A 6,782-nucleotide genomic window follows, 5' to 3' on the forward strand; every position below is an offset into this window, starting at 1 on the left:
ATGTTGGCAGCCATTCTCCACTCATCAAAGTTTCCTTATCTAATCTTTTTCTAGGATTAGGCATAACATTATGTTTCCACTTGTCAAGCTTAACTAGGCTATTGGCAATCCTACCCATTAAATAGTTCCTAATCCATTCTACCATTGTAAGAATTGGTTTATCCCTAGCTTGTAAAATTGTACTATTAAATGATTCACTTAAGTTATTCATCAACACATCACACTTAGGGTAAAAGCTAAAGGAATGCTTACACCATAACTTTGTAGGTACTCCCATCAACCATTCCCATGCCTTCTTATCCAATGCCTTGAGCTCATTCATCTTTTTCTCCCATGCCTGAATGTATGTAGCTTTGGCAGCTCCCATGAGTAGGTCCCTGATAGCAGCTCCACCACCAAACTTCTTCTTGAAATTTGCATATAAATGCCTTAGACAAATTCTATGTTCAATTTGCTCAAACATCTCTTCAAATACACTTACAAGACCCTGAAACACATAGAAATACATAATTACTTACATACAAACCACAGATCTGAAAAAAAAAGTAACATAAATCAAGATTACCTTTTGTTGGTCTGATATGAAGACATACTTTCTTTCAATCCCAATGTCTTCCATAAGTAGCTGCATAAACCATTTCCAACTTTCCTTTGTTTCAGTCTCTACTACACCAAATGCCAAAGGATAGTATTGGTCATTTGGATCCCTTGCCACAACCACTAATAACTGCCCCCCATACTGTGTCTTAAGGTGACACCCATCCACTCCAATGAATGGTCTACATGCCTTTGTGAACCCTTTCTTGCAACCATCAAAGCAGAAATAAAATCTACCAAATCTAGGAGGTAGGGTTGGAACTTGCCTCTCAGTATCAATCTTTACAGTATTTCCAGCTGAATGTTTCTTCAGCTCAGCTGCATAACTCCATAACTTGTTAAATTGTTCCCTTGCATCTCCTTCAATAATCTGCTCAGCCATGGATCTAGCCCTCCAAGCCTTCCCTTTGGTTATGCCAACTGAGTATTTTTGCCTAAGCTCTGTCATAATTTCTGAAACTTTAACTTTACCTTGTGATTTTCTTTTCTCAACAACTAGCTTAGAGACCCACTTGGAATTGGCAGTTTTGTTATTTAATACCCTAGCACATGTGTGTGTCCCCACCCAAGTTTTTATTTGGTAAGTGTGTCTGTCCCCCACTTTACTACATAATGCTAAAAACCCACATTTACCCTTGCACTCCACCCTAACCCTATAGCTCTCATTTTTTACAAAAGTTATCTCTCTCCCATTTAAAATTGACCAGTCTCTAATTGCATCTTTAAATTCAGAAAGAGATTTGAATTCCATACCTAATTTGAATTGAAAGTCCTTGTTTACCAACTCACTTCTGAACTTCTCATACTTTGGCTTTGGTTGTTTGTCATCCTTGTCACTATCATCAGGATCAGAGCTATCCAGCTCTTCACTATCATATACCATCTCTCCACTTTTAAAATTGGTAGCATTCCTTTTAGAACTAGAACCCAAAACACTTTTAGGAACAAGAAGATTCACCTTGGTCCCCTTCACAGATTTCATTTTCTTGGTGTCCTTCGATGCCTTAATCTTATATCTCATAGTCTTTCCATTTACCTCAACCTTGTTACCACTCTCTGGTATTTCTACTTCCACTTCTTCAAAGTCTTCCTCTTCTCCTTCACATACCCTTTCTTCTTCACTGACATCAAATGTTGTCCCTCCTTCATAATATTCATCTGCACTATCATCATCATTAGAGTCACTAAAACTCTCAAAATCCGGAGTCAACACTTTGGACATCATGTCTTCAACCCCATGTTCTACCCATATGTGTCCATCAACATTAAAGGACAAACTGTGATTAGCAATTTCTCCAGCTTGAGCATCATCAATCAAGTGGGTAAAACTTTTGTCCACAGTTGAAATCTTCCTCCATAGCCTGAAAGAATCGTAACCCCAGTCTTTCACCAAGCTAACAGCTTCAAAAAAACTCCACTTGTCAGAGTCTTGTCCTTCTACAATGGTTTCGCTCCCTCCCCTGTAAAACACGTGATTGTCTTGCACAAAGTTTCCTCCATGGTGAAAGATAACTGAAAAAAACCCCATTTCTGCAAACACCCAGGTACCTAAACGTTACTATTCGTGACCAGTCATTAAAATAAGTTCAATGGAGAAGAAGATTTAACTTACCTTTTGACAATGTGGGTGAATGCAACCCTAGCAGCAACAGCAACTTCCCAGGATGATGAACGAGTGAGCATAGACTGTGAAGATGAAGAATCAGTTTTAGTTAGGGTTTAAAATGGGCAAAATAATGTGTTAACACTGAAGGGCATTAATGTCTTTCTACACTATCCAATACACATGTGGCATTTAAGTTCTGAAAAAAAATAAAAAAACGTGACAGATCAGCATTTTTTGTGATGTGGCATGGAAAAGGTTTTAAGAAGAATTATTTTAAAATGTTGAGGGAATTCCTGCAACTTTTTTTTTTGCAGGGGGGTTTTTCAAATGCGCCCTATATGGCAGGGGGCAAAATAGGTATTAACCCTTGATTGTAAAAAGAAGTTCCTAGAGTGATCAAGTTGTGATCTGTATACTCTAGAAGACTTAGAGAGAGTTCTAAGTGGAGAACCATTGTAATCAAGATTGATTAGTGGATTAAATCCTCAGCTGAGGTAAATCACTCTAAAGGGGTGGACTGGAGTAGTTTGGTTAACAACGAACCAGGATAAAAATATTTGTGTTCAATATTTTTTATCTGCCATTTTTAAGAAACCCTTATTCAATCCCCCCCCCCCTTTCTAAGTGTTTTTCTACCCTTCACAACCAACACCAGAAAAAATAAAACTAGCAGAAGTATAAAGTCTCTAATGAAATCTCTAAGGCAGTTGCGAATCTCATTATGGGTTGCCTCGGTTAAAAGATCGTATGACAATGTATTGATTCTTAAAGTTTTTAAGAAAGTCTGTGGAGACTTTAAAACTTATTTAAAGGAGATAAGTTTGCAGAGGTCACTTGGCTTGGAAGCCTCCTAAATCAAAGAAAAAATCGTGAAGAAAATTTGAACATGCTTTGGCATTTCTAAATAATCCCAAAGAAGCTGTAAAGCTTGGATATAGACCCAACAGTTAGAATGTAACTTAGAGGGCCCTATCGAAAATTGGTTTAAAATTCTCGTATCGAAATCCTCAAAGGGAGTTCCAACCCATATACAAAAAGACAATGTCATACATCTAGAATGAACAATGCAAGTATTGATAGTAGATGCAATCAATGGTAAATGGGGTATCCACAGACCAACCTTCAAGGCTTCCAACTTATGTGAAGGGATATTTTGAAAGACAATTGCTTTTTCCATCCCTGTCTTCTCACATATCTTATGTAAAATATAAAAAATGTTCCTAGAGTTCGTAGATGAATTTCCCAACGCACTCATTCTCTATTATACTTAATTTTAGTTCGGAGATGTATCTCCGAACGCACTCATTCCTATTATACTTAATTAGTTCGGAGATGCATCTGCGAAATTATATGTCATATGCTTTGGAGATGTATATTCAAAAATAGCTCTGATACTTCAAATGAAAATTAGAAAAACATAGACAGTATGATTATCATTAGTTAATTAGAAATTTATAATTGATAATCATATCAACTTGACATTAAATTAAAACAATCAATATTTCATAGATAATTGATAGTCCGGAAATTAACATTATACATCGTTATAAAGGGCCAGTACCGGATGTTGCAACATGTTGATAATATCTTCGACGGATCATGTAGTCTTCGTATCCACTTCAATTAGACCATTTTTTAAGGGTGCTCGGCAAGACATCGCATCTTCTGCCTACATACCCCCTATGTGCAATGGAGAGGTCAGAGCATTTGTAGTTCTACTAAAAAAGAAACATGAGTGTGTTTTGAAAAAGGTTTTAAAAGAAAAAGAGTGCAAGTTTACAAAAGAGTTTAAAAAAATCACTCGACAAAGGTCAATGTTTATTATGAAAAGAGTTTGAAGTTTTGAAAGACAAGGTCGACGGCGATGCACAAGGCAATCGACTTACAAAGAGTGGATTGAGGCTTGGTATATGGACCAAGAATGCGGGGGTGAACAATTTATTCAAAAAGCGGATGGAAGTATTAAATGAAACCATACAAGTTCATAAAATTAAATTTATACAAACAAGCATAAAAGATTAAACATGAAAAAATGGTGAAAATAAAAGTGTAAGTTTACTAGACAAAAACTAGTCTTCTAAACGACCAATCCGAATGATTAATCGAATAGGTCTCACTGTAGCAAACCCAAGAGCAAGCTATGAATGTGTGCGAGTGTGCACGTGTAAAGTACGGTTGATTGCGATGCGTGAAGTGCGATCGGCTTATGATAGAAAAAGGGGCTCGAAATCGCGTATTCATTATTTTGAAAAACGCTTGAGTGCATGCAATGTGTGGCAATATAAAGAGAAATAATAAAATAACGCGGTAAAAATTATTACAAGACCTCGGAGATGGGGATTAAATTTTTATCGAATGCGGGAATGAAATACTTAATGTAATTATTACAAAACTCAAATTGAAGTAAAAAAAATTAAAGCGGAAATAATTTTACACTCTCTTTTCTCTTTTTTTTTTATATGCAATTAAGTTAAATCTAAATTAGATAAGTAACAGATTTATCAAGCAAGTGAATGTCTAGTGTGAATCATAAGATGACATCATGAAAAAGGGGCACCCCATCAGTGTAACAAATTGGTTTATTAAATTCGTCCAATTAACAAGCGGCAGTATGTGGCACATTATACAAAAAGAATTTAAAACGGAAAAAATGTAAAGAGTGGGTGTCATAACCCAATTTTGACCATAAGATTCTCCAATCATTTGTATTCTTACTACTAATCAAGATCACAATCTTGAGTTTGACTTTTAACTTTGTGCTCATTTCACCTTTGGGAGAATCACTAAGCACCCTTGTTTGTGCAACTTGTGAATATTTCTTTGTTATACTAACCAAAACAAAAAATATATCTCTTTCTTTCAAATTTTTGTTCCTTGTAGGTGATTGAATCAAGTGCATTCATACTCTCTTCTAAAGCTAGCACTACGCCAAAATTGGCTTTTAAAAGCGCACCTACAACAGCGCTTATTCACAAAAGCGCTTTCGTAGGTTTGGTTAAAAACAAAATAAAAAAACACGCTAGAAAAGCGCTCTTAAAGGGGGGGCAATGAAAGCGCTTTTCAAAAGCGCTCTTATAGGAGGTGGGTATGAAAGCGCTTTCCAAAAGCGCTCTTAAAGGGTGGGGTATGACAGCGCTTTTCAAAAGCGCTCTTATAGGGGTCTTATAGGGGGTGGATATGAAAGCGCTTTTGAAAGCGCTCTTAAAGGGGGGGTTACGAAAGCGCTTTTAAAGAGAAAGCGCTGGTATAGAGTGGCCTATGAAAGCGCTTCTGAAAAGCGCTCTTGTAGCCCTCATTAAATATTTTTAAAACTAAAACACGCTCTTTTATTTTAATTTCCAGAAACATTCTGAAAGTTCTTCTTCTTCCTCTCACGCTATTACTGTTATTCCGTCGAACCACTCACCCTCTAAACCACTCACCCTCACGTCTCAACCACTCACCGTCCGTCTCAACCACTCTCCGTCGTCTTCTCACCTTCAGGCCACCGCCGCCGCCGCCGCTGCCGCCGCCGTTCTTTGGGTGGGATTTTAGGGTTTTCTTGGTCAAAATCAACATCTTCTTGCTGCTTCTGTTCAGGTAAAATCTTCCCACTATTCTGGTCTGGTTTAGGCAATTTCAGCGAGGACTTTCTGTTTAGGGATTTTAGGATTTTAGGGATTTTAGGATTTTAGAACTTGTAATTGCAAATGAAATTTCTGGTCTGGTTTGAAGACAGTAATGAAGTCAGTGATACATTCTTCTGTTATGGATATCAATAGAAAAATTAAGAGAAATATAATGTCTTAAAATGCTAGAAAGCAACACACTTACTGATTGATACATAATTTTGAACTAAAGTGTTGCTACTCTTGGACATTTTCTTCCACTCTTACCACATTTCATTTAGAAATGTAACTGAGGTTAAATAAATAAATATTAAGTGACATAAACTTCAAAAGATAGGTTTTTATTTTTTTTAATTTGTAATTATAACTAGATTGCTTCTGTTGATGATGATGTGAGTTCTAGTTTTGTTTTTGTTTTTGTTTTTGTTATTTAGTGATGATGTGAGTTCTAGTTTTGTGATGCATTTGTGTAGTTTATGTCAATGGTGATGAAGGTTAAAGGTTATTATAGTAATGGTGAAATTATAGTAAGGCAATTTCATGGGTTTATGGATGGTTATTTGGTTGTGGGTTTATTATTATTCTATTAAGTGTACTTTTATAGTTACTTTGAAGTCTATGGTTTCTACTTCTAAAATCATAGTAGTTTGTGCTACAGATTGCATATAGTTCCTTCACTTTTATGATATTTGTATTTAACTGCATCGTGCGTGTGTGTTTAATTTTACAGTTACTTTGAAGTCTCTGGTTTCTACTTGTACAACGCCGATTCAAACCTACCCATCTCCCGCATATAGTTTCCGACTAATTTGTTTTATTCAATTTGTACCGATTGTTTTAATCAATAGTATAGTACTTATTCAATTTTGGTGCATATTCTCGTTTTGTACATAACTTTTGAACCATGTATCCGTTTGTCGACTTCTTTACATGTAACTATACTATTTTGACGATTCCGGAGCTGCTCATGC

Source organism: Vicia villosa, linkage group LG6 (genome assembly GCF_029867415.1).
Source record: "Vicia villosa cultivar HV-30 ecotype Madison, WI linkage group LG6, Vvil1.0, whole genome shotgun sequence".
NCBI classification, from domain to species: domain Eukaryota; kingdom Viridiplantae; phylum Streptophyta; class Magnoliopsida; order Fabales; family Fabaceae; genus Vicia; species Vicia villosa.